Source organism: Adiantum capillus-veneris, chromosome 10, assembly GCF_014529385.1.
Source record: "Adiantum capillus-veneris isolate H3 chromosome 10, ASM1452938v2, whole genome shotgun sequence".
Classification (NCBI taxonomy): domain Eukaryota; kingdom Viridiplantae; phylum Streptophyta; class Polypodiopsida; order Polypodiales; family Pteridaceae; genus Adiantum; species Adiantum capillus-veneris.
This window is the reverse complement of record NC_140940.1, coordinates 13,181,690-13,200,503: the sequence shown is the minus strand read 5'-3', so window position 1 is coordinate 13,200,503 and position 18,814 is coordinate 13,181,690.

The following is an 18,814-nucleotide window of genomic DNA, read 5'->3' as shown; positions in this document are numbered from 1 at the left end:
AGAGAGATTCTCTCTACATAATAGCAAGAGAGGAAAAGGGGTTCCGATCAAGAGAATAGAGAGAGAAGAGGGCTCATTGCAAGGTTATTCCAAGGGTGAGAAGGATTGCACTAAAAAAAAAAGACAAAGAGAGTAGCTTTGTCTAAGGTAGCTCGAGACATAAGGGTGAAAAGAATTTGCAAAGTACGTGTATGAAGAAGTGTCCATAGACGAGATACAAAGTCAATGCTCCGGACATGGATAAGTTTCTCTTATTTTTCATAAATTTTGTTGTAAACTTGACATGATTAAAGAAAACATTTAAATACAAACATTTGTAGTGTCTATCTCTCTCTACAAGTTGATTAAAAAAAAACACAGAAGTGTCTTCCTAATTGTGTTTTCAAGTCTTCACGAGTATATCCAACCCGAGCACTGTGTGGGTTTGAGGGACAGTGTTTGATACATTATTTGGCAGATGATTTAGCAGCGCCTACATCTTTTAGATTCATTGATTTTGGGGGTGAGTGTAGCTGATAGCATGAGCCCCTTTAGTCTTTGTTAGGGTTTTTCTTGGTATTGCTATTCTCCATAACCCAGGACTAGAAAAATATCTATCAGTGGCACGCCTGGTGGGACCCAGCTTCTAGCATTTTTGCTTGGAAAAGTACCTAAAATTACTACAGATGGAGCTAGTTCTTTCCTTTTGGTTGTACCTAACTTTGAAGCTGGTTTCTTTCCTCACATCCATTTGGGATGCTTGCATATCCAGAAGGGGAGACTCCAAGAGGAAGGTTATTTTAATGTGTGTTGCTACCCAAACCTGGACTGTTGAAGATGATTTTGGTGAACCTTTAGGTTTTTATAGAATTTGGGATGAGTTTTTATGCCATTTGAGTGATGAAATTGATGAAGATCAGGGCAGTTTCCTTGAGGTTATTGCTTGGAGCAAAGAGTATAGGGAGAGTGAAACTCTTGACGAGAGTGTTTGGGATGGATTTTTAGCAAATTTAGTTGATGATGCCACTTTTGACCATGAGGAGGATAATGTTTCCCTACCTCTTGTTCTTTCCCACCCTCCCACTCTTATTCAGGAGGTATAGTATAGAGTGGGGTTTATCACTTCTTTTGACCATATTGATGATGAGATAAAGCCTTTAGAAAAGATAGCATTTGTACCAAGAGATAAGCCATTAGTTGTAGCCAAGACTTTTGAAGATGATGTTCCTAATGATTCAACCTTTTGTTCATTTGATGTTTTGGGTGATGATGAGCCTTTGATTAATGAGGTTCTCACGGAGGAGAAACTTGACCCCATAATTCTTGTTTCTCATGTTGCTGAGTTACTAGTTGTTCCCCAAGCTAGGGAGAGACCTATTGGTCAATGGATTGTCAAGTTGACACCCTACGATGGAGTTGGGGCTGATGTAGTTGATTCCCATTTATTACACTTTGTGCAAGATTTTGGTTTGAGGTTTATGACAAGCCTAGCATCTTATGTGGTTCTTTCCTTCCTTTTTGACAGGTGTAGCTATGCAATGGTACCATTGTATGCATCGGCATTTTACACATTTGATGCAAACTTGGGATAGAATGGGCCGAGATTTTGTTGCTAGATTTTCTACGCATTTGCCTTATAATTTATCCTTTGGGAGCTTGCTAGACTTCTTCCAAGGGGAGGGTGAACCAATTTCCGAGTATATTAACCTTTTTGAAGCTTTCAAGAGGAAGCAGTGTGACCCCTATTGTTTTGATGAAAGGCTATATTGGAATGTTTTATTAAGGGTATTTTGAGGGTTATTCAACTCCTTGTGTGGTTGTTAGATCCAAATACACTAGAGGATGCATATGCACAATCTAAGGTTGTGAGGAAGGCCTTTGCAAACACCACACTAGCAACCTAGTCTAGACTTACCTTTAAAGCTGAGAGATATAAGAGAGTGGCTTATCCAATTTCTATGGCATGTGATCCTACGGTTCCTATTCCACCACTCCTTACCCAAACACCAGCTAATCCTTTTGGATTTTTGAAAGCTAACAAGTCACCTTCTTTTAAGGATAGGACTTTGCCTATACCACATGGGATACCACATGTGCTAAAGAGTGAGTTTGTTTCCCATTCAAGGGGGTTAAATATGGATACAAGAAAAAGAGAGAAACTAATAGAAAAAGGGTAAAATTCAAGTGGAAGGAGAAAGAGAACTGCAATGGATAAGGCACCAATCGTAACCATATTTTGGGTTCAACATTAGCAAGCTAGTTTTCCTTGCAGGACGCCACTGTTGAGTTTTTTTGGCATGGAGGAGGAGCTACTACAACATGAACGTTTGCACTAGAAAAAAAGGTTTTATTATATGCTATTCCATGATGATACTCTCACTTGATCTAGCATGAGGAGTTTGTTTTGGCAGGAAATGAAGGGTCTGAAGATTCTACAAAGACTAACTAATCATGCTTTATGAAGCTAGTGACTGCGTTTGAGGCAAGAGATGTCGATGCTGCAAGATGACCATCTAATGTGAAGAAAGAACCAAACGAGGGTGCAATCCATACAAGTCAGAGCTGATGGGAGGAGGGTGAATTTTCTATAATCATGATCAAAGAGAGACTACAGGGTTTTTGAGCCAGAGCATGAATGAGGTCCATGGGGGAGTTTTTTTAATGTGTATATGTGTATGCAAAAATGAGTTTTATATGAACATTTAGAAAAAATGTAGGAGCCACCACCCTTTGATGAGGATTTGCATGCATGAGCAAAGTGCACGGCTGTATGCAAGAATATGGATGTGATAGAGGGGATGTGGACCGTGCGAGATGGTGCCAGAATGAGGAGAACTAAGAGGGAGAGAGAGTCGCCTTGCTCCGCTATGAATTGAGATCTTGAGAGGATCACCATGAAGTAGGAAGAGGAGTGAGAACCGAGATGGACAAATGGCGGATGTTGAGGGATTAAGGGTTTGAAGGCAAGCCGGGCCAGCACCGATGGGCCAGCATCGAAGCTACTAGCTGTAAGGAAAGAGAGGATAAGAACATGCACCACACTGTACAATAGACCAATAGCTTCTTTGAAATGAAATTAAGTACAAAAACAAATGGATTTGATAACATGAACAAGATAAGATGCATGTTGCCCAAGAGACACCGTAATGTAATTTAGTTGTAGATTATGGATTTTAAACTCCCTTACAACGGGTTAACTCAAATAAAAAATGATAGATAGGGAGAATAGTTGAAGAAAATATGTAGAAGAAGTGTAAGAAAATGGGAAGCCAATGCAATCTCAATGACAATAAGGTGTGCCATTGTATTGGCCTTCCAAAAAATCTCTCCTGTTGATCTCCTTGCTCTTCCCAGCTCTATGTTATTGCCTTTTCAAGAGAAAACTCTCTGCACAAACTCTTAATGTTATAAAATCTAATATCTAAATAACCCAAATGATTTTTTCAACAGGGGGCCAATGGTAAAGGGGTCCAAATGTGAGATGATCTGTCAAAGAGAAAGGCTAGCTAATGGAGCTTAAAAGACCTTAGGGTTAGCTTCATTAAAGACCTTCAAAGGTTAGTGCTAAAAGTCCTTTGACCTTAGGTAATCTAGGGCTGAGCTTGAGGTGGGAACCAAGCCCAAGATTGAGGTTCGTGTTGTGCTTGTTGACTAAGGTGCTTGAGGTGCGTGTTGTGCTTTCTCACTAAGATGCTTGAGGTGCTTGTCGTGTTTGCTGACTAAGATGCTAGAGGTGCTTGTCGTGTTTGCTGACTAAGATGCTAGACGTGCTTGTCGTGCTTGCTGACTAAGATGCTTGTGGGAACACTACCCAAGCTTGAGGTGCCTTGTCATGCTTGGTGACTTAGGTGCTTGAGTGTAAGCTGCTCAAAAAGTCAATTCCAATCCCTACTCAAGAGGGGGTGATCCCTAAAGCTAGGGGGATGAGAGAGAACACTCACACTCACACACAAGGAAAGCCCGTACTCGTGTTGCCCTCATGGTATGCCTAAAGTCTATTGGTTGGCCTCCCAAGGGGTCCAATGATAAATTAGTTAATTTCTTCTTTTTTTTGCATTTTTCAATTTCTCTCTCTCAAAGGGGAAAGAAGGACACTTGTTCCAAGGATACCCTTGTTGCTTGATATGCCTCTCGTATGTGATTGGCTAGGCCTAGAGGGGTTCAATGAGCTTCAAGCATGAGCTACAAGGGGGGGTAGACCAAAGCAAAAAGGGAGGATTCTTGGGGGGTATACTCTCCCACACTCACTCACACACAGTCTCATTGTGTGAAGTGAAAAGAGCAAGAGATCCATCTCCTTCTCCAAGCTAGTAGAGAAGTTGAGAGCCTACACCAACACTCTTGGCTATGGAATGCAAATCCAACCAAGATCCATGCTTCATTGCTTAAGCTTTTCATCTTCTCCATATTCATTACTATGCTATTATGTATGGTAGCAAGGAGAGTGATGATAAGTGAGGAACTATTTCTTTCTACTATGGAATGTTTGTTCTTCATCTTCCCTACCCTCATTCACCGCTAGCTCTCTCCACCTTTGAAGGTGTTTGAGGCCATGGAACTACGGCTTGGGATAGTTGATGTATTTTACAAATTTATGTTATGCTTGTGATGTATGAACCTTTCCATCCTCATTACATTACCTAGGTCATAAGGAACACAAAGATTGTATTGTACCAGGTCTCTCTTAATGGGAGAATCTACAATACAAATGCATATTGAAGGGGGGACCGGCTCCACATAAATCAGATCCTCAATTGTTGTCAGCTCTCTAAACTCTCTCTCTCTCTCTCTCTCTCTCTCTCTCTCTCTCTCTCTCTCGCAAAAGTATTTTTCATGTCAAGTTAACTAAGTACTATGTTTTTGTTTCTACCATCAATTAAGCTCACCCTCTATGCTCTCAAAGTAATCTCACAAAAGTGCTTTCTCTAATTTTTCTAATTCAACTACTCTCAAAGTTCATAGGCCATATCTATTGCATTGGTATCAGAGCATTTGGCTTCTCTTTTTTTGCTTAAGAAGAGAGGTCCTTAAGTAGCCTATTAATGGTTGATTTTGTTAATTATATTTGGGTAAGTGGGACTAGGATCTATAATTGGTTTTGTTGAGCCCACTATGTGGGATATGGTGCACACCTTGTTAGGAAATAAGACGTAGCTAAATAGATAATTGAGTAGATTACTTAATGGAGAGAGACAAATTTACATACATGAGATTATAGAGTAGAGAGAGAAAGAGAGAGTACACACGATATACGTGGTTCACCCAATGTGGGCTACGTCCACGGGAAAGCAGCCACTCAATGGCTTTAGTACTTCAAAACAAGAAGTAGTTTACAAAGGGATTATACCCTTAATGGAGCTCCCGCCTTGCTTCACTCTCACCACCTCACACTCACCTTGTTGCATTAACTTCACACTCTAAAATGTGTGTAGAAATGGCCTCCTTGTATAGGCCAAAAGGGTTGCCCTCTCTCATGAGAGGCAGCCATGTGTAGCCGCCCTTGTGTGAATAAGTCCAAATCGGACCCTCCAATCCGCCCATGTGTGGCCGCCCTTGTGTAGATTAATCCGCTTTTGAATTTGGCCACCGGCCACTGGCCATTGACTTCCGACCCACCAGCCACCGGCCAACCGACTGGTCGTTTTCCGACCACTTTCCGGCCGCCGGCCGGCCATAATATTCCGACGAAAAGGAATATTCCGACGAGGGAAAAAAAAAGTCTCGAGGGCTTCCGCCCCCAAGGCCCGTAAAGTTGCCCCTGATTTTTGGCTGTGAAAATTTTGGTTTCCAGCGAGTGATTTTCCTTCATGGACGATGGATTCTCCTCATAATGGAGGCCTTACAAATGTGAGCTTTTACTACAAAAAATTACAAGGGTAAATCAGGCTCCATACTTAACACACCTTGGGAGCTTTGGTCTTTATAATGGAGTATTTTTAGACTTGCCTACGTCTTTACCATTATTGATCCATAAGAAGTCTGAAAGGAGCTATCCTGCGGCAGTTCTGCAGTATTAGACCCACTCCACTACTCTCTATGATTAACCAATTTGAGCCGTGGGTGTAGATACTTAAGTGCTGATTTTCAAAGGCTAAGAGGAGTAGAAACTAAGATTTTGAATTTCCAAAGCATACACTAAGTTAACACATAAGTTTCATAAACATGGCTAACAATAACCAAGAGAGTAGAATGAACAATGATAACTTTGATTTTCACATGAAGGTGCTAATGATACTGCCCCCATGTTTGTCAATTACCTGGTTACTAGGTTGCAGTAAGCTATGGGAAACCCTACTTTGCAAGCCAAAGTTACTCAACAGCTTCCTGCTTATGGGATTTCCCATCCTCTCCAACAAGAGAAGAGAGCTTAGGAGGCCTCTTGATGAGACCCCCAAAAGAAGACTCTCTCCCATACAAGAGGAGGAATCCAAAGAATAGGAAAGTAATGAATCCTTAAGTTCCTCTAAAGATGTGGCTCTAGCAAGACGGCGGTTTAGACGATCGCCAACTCCTCCCAAGAGGAAATGGTCAACCACAGTCCTTCTCCTCATCATGCCGAAAGGGAAGAGAAAAAAAAAAGGAAGAAAAGGGCAAGAAAGAGTTCGCCTTTCTCCTTATTTTTCACCTTCCTCCTCTTTCAGACCAAAGCTATGGATACTCTCCTAGAGAATACAAGAGGGGAGGACATTGCAAATCTTACCCTGCATGGTGAAAGTCACAAAAGCTCAAGAAGTTCAAAGAAGGAGGAAATAATATCCCTTTTCTCACCTATGATGGCACCTTTGCTGCCACCAACAAAGTATTGGCCTTCATCCAGCAATTTGATGTGGCCTTTGGAGAAGAGGGGTTCACAGAGTCCTCGAAGCTATGCCATGTAGTTATGCACTTCCAAAAATTGACTTGTCAATGGTAGGCTAGCCTACGGTGTGGCAACATGAATCCCCAAAGACATGGAAAACTCCACGAGTTTCCATCATGAAGCAATTCCTTGCAAGCGATGCAAAGGAAAAAGTGCTTACTGAATGGTGAATTTTGAAGCTTCTCTCTCATGAGTCTATCCACAAATATGTAGAGAAACTTTTGGGATTTACATCTCAAGTCTATTGTCTAGACTTTGCCAAGAAAAAGTAACAATTCTGTGTAGGATTACTCAAAGAGATGGCCGAGTACGTCAATTCTCGACGACCTGGCTCTATCACCGAAGTAATCCACCACACCGTGGTTGCTTTGCACATCAATTTCCAACAAGGGGCTACACGGAATTTCAAACCCATGGAAAACAAAGACAAGAGTGATGCAAAGGGGAAAACCAATGCCCAAAATTCTTCCCAAATCAATTCCAACAACAACAACAACAATCGATCCAAGGACAAGGGAGTTTACAAAGGTAAAAAAAAATTCTCTCTTGAAGAGCTTGATGCTTTTCGCAACAAGGACCATAAATGTTTTAAGTGTGGGGAGCAAGGACACGACCATCGTTCTTGGCCATCACTCTTGCCCCAACAAAAAATCCTGCAATGAGACTCCTAGAGCTTCCACCATCGAAGCTCCAAAAGAGGATGCTCACTGCAAAGGATCACCTCTCCCCTATGATTGGGGAATGTTAAGGAAGCATGATGCCTTCATCTTGTTTGACCGTGGCTCTACTCACAACTTCATGTCAATGGAGTTGGCCACCAAGTTGGGCATTCAAGCTTTCAAGATGGGAGACTGCTTTTGATAAATCAATGAAGAGCTTAGTCTACGTACATGATTTTTGTCAACAAGTCCATAAAATATCCTAATGTTTCATTAAATGTAAATGGTAGGAATCAAGAAGAGTTACACTTGTCTAATTTTCTAAAAAGATTCCAAGATGTGTTCATTGATGATATCCCTAAGGAATTACCTCCAAAACGAGTGGATGATGACCATCAAATTGAGCTCCTACAAGGAAGCTCACCGCGTAACAAGCCTCCTTATCAAGTTTTCCAAGCTCAGCAAGATGAGATCATGAGGCTAGTACAAGAATTGGTAGACAAAGGTATGGGGAGGCCTAGCTCCTCTCCCTTTTGTTCTCTACTCCTTTTAGTTAAAAAGAAAGATGGTACATACGGCATGTGTGTGGACTATCGAGCACTAAACCATATCACTATCAAAAAAAAATTTCCCATACCTTGGGTAGAAGATATGTTTGATAAGCTACAAGGCTCTACCTACTTCAGTAGGATTGACCTTAAAAGTGGCTATCATCAAATAAGTGGATGAAGATATCCTATAGACCACATTTCGTACAACATTTGGTCTTTATGAATATCAAATCATGCCTTTTGGCTTGAATAATGCACCAGCCACGTTCAATTGTCTAATGGGGAAACTCTTTAGACCCTATCACAAATTCACTAGAGTGTTCTTTTTTATGATATCATCATCTACTCCATGTCCTTGGAGGAACACAAACAACATCTCCAAGTGATTTTTCAAGCACCAAGGGAGAACAAGCTTTTTCTCAATCAAAAGAAAAGTGAATTTTTCCCTCAAGAGATTCAATACTTAGGTCATGTTATCTCTCAAGATGGTATCCAAATGGATCCATCAAAATTGGAGTTAATAAAAGCATGGACGAATCCAAGGAATCTACATGAGCTAAGAAGCTTTATTGGTATGTGTGCATACTATAGATGCTTCATAGAAAAACTATCTCAAATAGCATGACCACTATATGACTTAACCAAGAAGAACGTTAAGTCTTCATGGATTGCTAAGGTTGCTTTTGACAAGCTCAAAGATAAGCTTACCTCCCAACCAATTCTCATGCTTCCGTGTCTCTCAAAGCCATTCGAGGTCCAATGTGATGCTTACGGTGATTGCCTTGGAGCAGTATTGCTTCAAGAAGGGCATGCCATAGCATATGAGAGCCGAAGGCTCAATATGGATGAACGGGTCTTAGGCATTTATGAGAAAGAGATTTTAGTTGTTCTACATGCCGTGGACACATGAAAGCATTATCTACCAGGGGGACTCCATTTATTTTACAAACAAACCACCAAAGTCTTAAGTACTTCATGACGCAAACCAAGCTTTTCGACAAACAAATGAGGTGAGAAAATTTTCTTCTGCAATTTGATTTTCATATTGCTCACACTACTGGTAAGCACAATCAAGTGGCTGATACACTTTCACGATGACCAAAAGTTAATGCGATGTCTATATCAACTCACAATGAACTATCTTCTATGATAGATGATTATGCTACTTGTAAGGCTTGGGTGGGTGAACTGATACAATGAACTCAAGGTGGTTTGAAGCTTGAAAAATCCATGGCTATACACAGGAGAGAGAGAGAGAGAGAGAGAGAGAGAGAGAGAGAGAGAGAGAGAGAGAGAGAGAGAGTCACACTCAATAGACCATAGTGTACATATAATATATTTACAGCATATATCATTATCATGCATATACAAAAGGAAGTGTTTATGTACAAAAAGTCTCACAGTCAGTATTCGGCAGCTCATATCTCTAGGTGCCTTTTCAAAAGTCTACACACATATCTGTAATGAAGAGCACGTGCAAGAGCATGTGTGTGTTGCAGCAATGCAGAAGAGAGGGGACACAGGTTTGGGTGGACTCCAAACACAATAGTATTAGGGTTATGTGTCCTTATTCTTTTATGTAGAATGAATGTTCGGTGTTAGTTCCTGGTAGTGTCCGGCCGCCCAAAACTTAGGCGCGGCACATTGGGCTTTACCACTCCAACAACCTCCCACTTATTACAGGACAATGTGACTTTAAGTTGGGGTGACAATGTATATATATATATATATATATATATATATACAATACATGTAGACAATGACCATGATCATCTACCCAATGCCCATGAGTGCCCGACAATGTGCAAACCGCTCTGAAGGTAAGCCCATTGTTAGAAGATTAGCAGGGTTTTCAGTGGTGTGAATCTTGGCAAGCTGCAATCACTTGTCCTCAAGCACCTCACGAATGAAGTGATCACATCCACATGCTTTGTCTTTGCATGAAACACTAGATTCTTTGCCAATTGTATAGCACTTTACCTATCACAATGTAACACAGGAATCTCAACATTGATTCCCAAGTCTCCCACCAGTGACCAAGCCATATAGCTTCCTTGCAAGCTTCTGAAGCTACAACATATTCAGCCTCTGTAGTAGACAAGGTAACAAATCTTGCAAACGAGATCGCTATGAAACTGCACCTCCAATGAATTCAAAAACATAGCCTGAAGTGGACCTTCTCTTGTCCAAGTCTCCTGCATAATCTGCATCCTTGTAACCAATTACACATGTTTACTTTCTTCCAAAGCAAATGCACATGTATTTTGTAACATTCAAATATCACATAACCCCTTTCACTGCCTCCTAATGTTTCTTGCCTGGATTTGACATATATCTGCTAACAACTCTCAGTGAAAACGCAATATCAGGACGTGTAGCAATCATACGATACATCAAACTCCCAATTGCAGGTGAATAAGGCACTTGTGCCATGTCAACCTTTTCCTCTTCAGACTTAGGGCAATCATTTTTAGAAAGTTTCACATATGGAGTACTGAATTCCTTCCCCTTCTCCATATTGAAACGCTTGAGCACATTAGCAATGTACTCATATTGAGACAAATAGACCAATTTCTTGCATCTGTCTCGCTTAATGCGCATGCCAAGGATATGGCTTGCTTCACCCATGTCTTTCATTTGAAAGTTTTCATGTAACTGTGACTTCAAGGCTGAAATCTCATCCCTGCATTTCCCGGAAATTAACATATCATCCACATAAAGGACCAAAATCAGCAAATTACCATCGTTAGCTCGCTTAGTGTAGAGGCAATGGTCCATATTGCTATGTTCATAGCCTTGAGAGAGCATGAACGAGTAGAATTTATGATACCACTCCCTTGATGAATGCTTTAGACCATAAAGAGTCTTTTCTAATTGAGACACCAAGTCTTCATTGCCCTTCTCAACAAAACCTTCTGGTTGCTGCATATAAACTTCTTCTTCAAGATCACCATGCAAGAACGCCATCTTGACATCCATCTGGTCAAGTTCCATGTCGTCTTTAGCAACCAACGCAAGTACACACCATAGAGTAGTCATCTTGACAACCGGAGAAAAGATCTCATCAAAGTCACTCATCAAAGTCAATACCCTACTACTGCTTAAATCCTTTAGCAACAAGTCATGCCTTGTACTTGGGTTTATTATCATGAGGTGTATTTTTTTTTCTTGTACACCCATTTGCATGGTAATTCCTTTTTTACCTTTAGGCAACCGAACCAACTTCCAAGTTTGATTCTTATGCAACGAGTCCATTTCTGATTGCATAGCTTTTCTCCCACTTTGCCTTGTCATCCATTAACATGGCTTCCTTATAGCAAGAAGGCTCTCCGCAATCTGTAAACATAATGTAGTCCAATGAGGGTGTAAATCTATCAGGAGGCCTTGAAACTCTTGTAGACCTTCTATTAAGTGCTTGGGCCGGTTGTCCCTCAGCAACATCTTGTATTGCAGGAAGATTCTGTACTTGTTGTCTGACATTAGGCACTTCAGCCCTATTGTGTACAATTCCATCTTCTTGGAAGATAACTCTCTGGACCTCCATTGTATGCACATGCTTCTTATGCATCTTTTCTTCATTGAAGTATACGTCATTACTGCGAACTATCTTTTTAGCTTCAGGATCCCATAACCAAAATCCCATCTCACCAAGATTGCCATAGCCAAGAAATATGCATTTCTTTGACTTATCAGCCAACTTGCTTCAAAACTCCTTTGGAACATGGCAATACGCTTCACAGCCAAAGACTCTAATATGCTTGTAAGAAGGTGGCTTCCCAGACCAAAGCTCTTCAGGTACCTTCTCATCTAAAGCCTTGTTAGGAGATCTATTAATAAGATGGACAGTAGTTTCTAACGCTTCCGCCCAAAATCCATTAGGAAACTCTGCATTAGACAACATGCTACGTAACTTCTCTTGTATGGTACGGTTCATCCTCTCAACAACACCATTTTGTGGAGGGTTATAAGGAGCATTCAAATCTCTTTTGATGCCTTTCGAATCACAAAAATTCTAAAAAGCTTTAGTGACATACTCACCACCATTGTGTGACCTCAAGCACTTTACTTTCTTACCAGACTGATTCTCCACTAATGCCATAAAATTCTAAAATTTTGAAAGAACTTCATTCTTCTTCCTGAGAGGACATACCCACACTTTCCTTGAGAAGTCATCAATGAATGTAACAAAGTACAATGAACCCCCCATGGATACGTTAGGCATAGGTCCATAGACATCACTATGCACTAACTCTAATGGCTCACTTTTTTGAGTGCTTCCCCTTCTCTGTGGTGACTGTGTTTGTTTACCATAAAGACAATGCTCACAAATTGAAAAGTCTGAGAAATTGAAGCCAGGTACATAACCAAAATGAGATAAGAATTTCATTCCCTTTTGAGACATATGTCCTAACCGGCGATGCCACAAAGAAACACTTGGCTGCTTGCTTACACAAATTACATGGTTTTTAACATTGGATACATGTAGCATGTACAAAGTCCCAGACTTTGAACCATGTGGTACCACTAAAGAACCTTTGGTGATCTTTCACGAACTATCACCAAATGTACAGTAATATCCTGTGTCATCCAATTGTCCTGTACTAATCAAGCTTTTGGTAAGCTTCCGTACATGTCTCACATTCTTGAGCATGAATGAAGAACCATTCTGAAATTTCAGTTGCACATCACCGACACCGACTATGTCGCAAGCAAAATCATTGCCAAGACGAACATGACCTTTGTGGGATGCATCATATGTACCGAACCACTCTCTGTGAGGAGTCACATGAAACGATTCACTTGATTCAATAACCCAATCCTGTAAAACATAGTCATCAGTGGCAACTAAAAATGTTGAATCCATGGCAGATGTGAGATAAATATCTCCATCATAATCTTCAACAACAACATTGTTGATCTCTTCAATCTTTATACTGCTTTCCTTAGTCTTGCCTTCTTCCGACTTCTTATCTTTACCTTTCTCTTGTTTCCACTTTTGATAGTCTTTCTTCATATGACCCTTTTTGTGACAATGATAGCACTCAATGTCTTTCCGACCACGTGATTTGCTACAAGATTTTCCTCTCTATTTCTGCTTGCCCTTTTCTTGTGATCGACCACGAACAACGAGAGCGTTGCTAGTACCACGAGAAGTATCAAGATTCTTCCTGTTAACCTCTTCAGTAAGCAAACTGCCCTCAACATCAGCACATGTTAAACCATCAGGAGGTGATGAGTTACTTATGGCTCTGTGAAAAGTATCCCAACTTTTTGGTAGCGTAACTAGCAAGAACATTGCTTTGACCGAATTGTCAAAATTGACTCCCTGCGCAGAAAGCTGATTGAAAATTGTGATGAACTCATTGAGGTGGTTGCACATGGGTGTGCCCTCATCCATCTTTAAATCAACTAACTTTTTCAGCCAATAAACCTGTGATGTTGTACTTTGCTTCTCATACAGGTCACATAACTTCTTCCACATCTCATAGCTAGTTTTTCCATGTTCACATTGAAGTACACATTCTTTGACAAAGTCATCATGATGGTGGACCTGGCAAGCTCATCCAACTCCTGCCAATCATACTCATCCATATCCGCATGCTTTATCCCTTTCATCTTTATCGGCCGGATTTGCTTCTTCTGTACTAAGACATTGTAAATTTGTTCCTTCCAAAATGGGAAGCTAGTGCCATCTAACTTCTCAATGTTGAACAAAGATTTCTCCAATGATGAAGCCATCACTCGAAAAGGAACAAAAGTGATAGATCCGCTCCACTAAAGAAGATGATAGAAAACCTGAAAAATTTCGGTAGAGTTTCCCCTGCAAAATTGAGTTCTGAACCCAAAACAATTGTGTACAATGACTGAAATGCTGATCAAAGTGGCTAAACTGGCAAGATAAAATCTCAAATAACTGTCACTGTCAATGTCTCCAACTCTAGAAGAGTGTCTCTAACCAACTGAACACTGTCAAAGGCATACACATAAAGATGATAGCAATGCCAACAACGGCGGGTCAGTAGATGCACACCAATACTGCACTAACCGCATAAACATACATCCTATGTCGATGCCGAAACTATGGAGATGTTGGGGGCTCACTCCAAAACCTATATCATCGAAAGGATCTCCACATTTGAGAATCCCCCAGCTCAATAAAACCTTACCACGACCCTCAACAATAGGCTTTGCATGTTTCCATCACAATACATAAACCGCATAAGATCTTACATCAACCATAGAAACCCTTTTCTGTAACCGCTGCGGCGATTTGTCTGATTTAATAGACCCTCAAGACCTTACATCAAATATGCATGTGAGAAAAATTGCAAAAAGAGTCTGCAACGAAAACCTGTACGCAGAAGAACCGACGATGGTAGACCATCCTGCTGTCTGAAATGAATATCTCTCAAACTGTGCCGCAAATTTGCAAAAACTTTTTTTTGCAAAGTTGTAGACCACACGAAAACGGTTAGGATCGCAAGAATGGACTTGAAATAAGCTATTTTTTATAGATAAAAACAGATTTGTAAAAATTTGTAGCTTCTACTTCACGACCTACAGGTAGTCTGAGTGACGTATCTCAAAATTGGTGAAGATTTTTCAGAAAACTTTCTTATGCAAAGTTGAAGAGGATGAAAAAACCAATCAGAAATCGCAAGAATCGGCTTAAATGAAGACATTTTGGTAGGCCATAACAGATCTACAAAAATGTGCTGCAGTTTTTGTTGCTTCTCCGCCTGCCTCCCCGCCGCCGCTAAGCTCCAATGGTGCTCCCAATCCCTGAGCTCTGATACCAGTTGAAGAGCGCTTGCAAGAGCGTGTGTGTGTGTGTGCAGCAATGGAGAAGAGAGGAGACACAAGTTTGGGTGGCCTCCAAACACAATAGTGTTAGGGTTATGAGTCCTTATTCTTTTATGTGGAAAATTGGTCAGTGTTAGTTCCCGGTAGTCTCCGGTTGCCCAACACTTAGGCACGGGCACATTGGGCTTTACCACCCCAACATGTAATATGTGTCACTTAAGAAATTAAACTAGGTGTGGAAGGACTTCCCATGCCCACCTTTCAACCCTTCCCTTGGGCATGTAATACATATTGAAGACCCAATTATCCACACAGGATGACACTATCCACACAGGATGAGAAGATCTATCCATAGAGGATGAAAAATACCTCCCCTTGAACTAGAGAGAGTAGAAACAGATCTTCAAAGTACATATGTAACAAAATAAATTTCCCCTTCATCCTCAGTTTCTTCTTCTTGGACTATATGTGCTGCTCCTCTCACTGGCTTCTTGCCTTTGTTGTTACTGTTTCCACTGCTATCTTGAACTTTTGAATAGAACCTAGAAGTAGGGTGCCCCTTCTTTCCACAGGTGCTATAAAATTTATTGATATAGCAGTATTTAGCTATATGACCCATTGTACCACAGTCATAGCATTTTCGGACGTTGGAAGATGATATGAAATCTATGGATGATTCACCTTCTCTTGCTATAAAAGCCCCATTTGTCGGTGTATGTGGATTTTTCTGCTTCCTTTCTTCTGCCTGAAGTGAGCTTACCACATCTTGAAGTGCTCGACCTGGCTCCTTTTCTTCAAGAATTGTGACTATATGGTCATAGTTGGAAGGAAGTGCACTAAGAAGGACTGCAACTTTGTCGTCTTCTTCTACTTTGCATTGAATGTAGGTCAATTGTGTAATCATGATTTTAAGCGTATTGACCAAACTGGCTATGTCTTCCCGCTCGAGCACAATGATTTTGTAAAGTTTCCTTTTCAAGCTAACTTTATTTCGTTTTTCTTTAGCTCCAAAATTCTCCTCTAGAACTTGCCAGTCCTCGTATGCATGTGTGCACTCATCTATAAAATGTACATAATTATCATGGAGTGCAGTAATTATTATGCCAAGTGCTTGTTCATCCTTTTCTTGATTGAGTGTGGTAGAAGCTCTGGTTTGTGTGCTTTCATGATCACTGAGAGATGTTTTTACACTTCCCATAATGTTTTCATTAAGTATCCCCTTAGCTTAGTTTTCTAGGTATGGAAACCCTCCCCATTAAATTTTATGATTCCTTTCTCTTCCATGGTGCAAGTACTCGTGATAGATGCTAGAGACTTGGTCTTACCGATAGAGAGACTCTCTCTATGGCAGTGTCTTGCCCATTTTACAAAATAGTGCAGTTTCGAGCTTCACAATTTTGATTTGTGAAGTCACTCTTCTCTCTTGAGAAGTACCTCTTCACTAAATCCTTGAAGTAAAAAGGATGTCGTGAAGTACAAGAATAAATGCTCAAAAGCTTGACGTGGTGCTTTGCTTAGCTAGGGATTGCCCTTTTTGAGTAACGCGAGCTTGCAGAATTTTAAAAGAGCCTTTCGTTAGGAAACCCTCTTTAGGCACTGAAGCCGGGGAAAGAAAAGTTCCTCTCTTCGGATGATTAAGATTGCCTAATGGTTTGAGCCAAAAAACTCTTATGCACCTTTTACTTGTGGGAAACCCGGGTGAGAATGAGTTAGAGTAACAATGGGGTGAGAACAAGACTTCACTTTTAATGAAAAGTAAAGGCTAAAAACAAAGGGAGAAATAAAAAACCGCATTGCCAGAATTGTCGAAATGAGCAGGAACCGTCGATTGTTGCAATGATGAAGTCTTAGTGTTTGGCATGAAGTGAAGGTGCAGGGCTGATTGCCTTGACCTTGTGGCATAATCTCTGGGGGCTGATCGAAGCCTGAAGCGCTCGTGTGTGTGTGTGGAAAACAGCGCTGCAGCCACTTGATTTTATTTGCATCGATTTGCTTCTCAAAAGAAGAAGCTGCTCGATTTTTCCATGAAGTGCTTCAATATTCCCCCTCCAAGCTTGCTCGTTTCCAAATTGCCCTGCTTTGCTGCAACTTTAACATAGACTGTGACTCTGTGTACAGGTAGCGGCAACAAGTATCACCAAGCTTGGCAGTAGATAACGATGCCGAAAGTTGATCAGCTGGGGCAATTTGTTCTGGTTTTTAAGGGCTACACACTTGCGAGTTGAAGACTTTGGTTGATGGCGAGCTCGAGAGCTTTAAGTTGCAAGAAAACAGATAATGACAAGCCCGTGTGTGTGTTGAGATCAATACATATATTGCCCTTTGTTCTATGCAGCACTGTCGATTCTCTTTGCTCGCTTTACTGGCTTTACTTGGAAGCCCTCAAGCTCACTTACTTGCCTTGAATTTGCTCTTGCAAGGTTGGATCGGATTTGCCTGCTTGCATAGCCGAGATTTTCCTCTATTGCACTCGACTGCCTCAAGCTCTCAAGCTTCCATCTCCCACTTGGGAGGGTTGCACGCGTGATGACAGAAGCGAGGATCGAGATTGGATTGCGATATACACAGTAGAGAGAGAGAGAGAGAGAGAGAGAGAGAGAGAGAGAGAGAGAGACTCACACTCAATAGACCATAGTGTACATATAATATATTTACAGCATATATTATTATCATGCATATACAAAAGGAAGTGTTTATGTACAAAAAGTTTCACAACCAGTATCCGGCAACTCATATCTCCAGGTGCCTTTTCAAAAGACTACACACATATATGCAATATGTGTCACATCAAAAATTAAACTAGGTGACGAAGGAGTTCCCATGCCCACCTTACACTACTGACCTTGACTTTAGAGACAGAATGTCAACCATTGCTTTGGGGAAGAGAGAGGAGCCATTCACCTTGCAGGATGGTTATCTTTTCCATGGCAATAGTCTATGTGCTACCCACTCCCTTCATGAGAAAGTTATGTATGAATCCCATGCTCCTCCTTATGTGGGGCATAGGGGCATTCAACCTACTCTCCAAGGAGTAGAGACATATTTCTATTGGCCTACCATGAAAGTGGACATACAAGAGTATGTTTCAAAATGTGTGGTATGCCAAAAGACCAAGTATGATACACTACAAGAGGTTGTGTGCTCTTGTGACGCTGTTAGCGACGGAAATACACTGGGTTTTTATAACCCCCGGTGTCGCTAAAACCGTCGCTACGAGCGTCGCTATATGCGTCGCTATATAGCGATGCATATAGCGACGCCTATAGCGACGTTTACAAAGAAGACTATAGCGACGCTCATAGCGACGCTACAGAGCCATAAATAGCAACGCTTATAGCGACGCCCGAGAGATTTTTTTTTTGGTGGCAGGGCATTGAATGCCCTGCCACCCATCAACCATATTGTACTTGATTCACTTTTTAAAAAAAGTGCAAAGGTAGATAATAGACCCAAAATAGTCACCCACAAGACGCATTGTTTGCAAACTTGACAATTGTACACATCATAAGCAAAATGAATTGATTGGCAAATGTAATAATGACAATTGTACAACATCATAGGCATAAAGAATTGATTGGCAAAAGGAACTGCGGTGACAAATGTAATAATATACATGGTTCAAAAAGACGTATAAAATCCGTCTCATGATACATAAGCTATGAGAAACCCTAAACTAATGCTATCTAGCTATGGCTAAACTGACGTCGTCTAGTCAGACGTCTCATCACGTCCAAGTGGCGTATCTGTCGGATTCTGCAAAAAAAGACAATAAGACAGCTTTCAGTAAGTATAAACATATAACGACATTTATAAAACAATACAAAAAATAAAAAAGAGTAAACCCTAATACTAACCATGCCGCTGCGAGAACTGAGAATGTCCATCAGGGCGTTTAAGCCCTTCCTGCCTGCGTACTCGCGCTCATACGGTGTGGGATCACGTCCTGTCATCGACCACTGTCA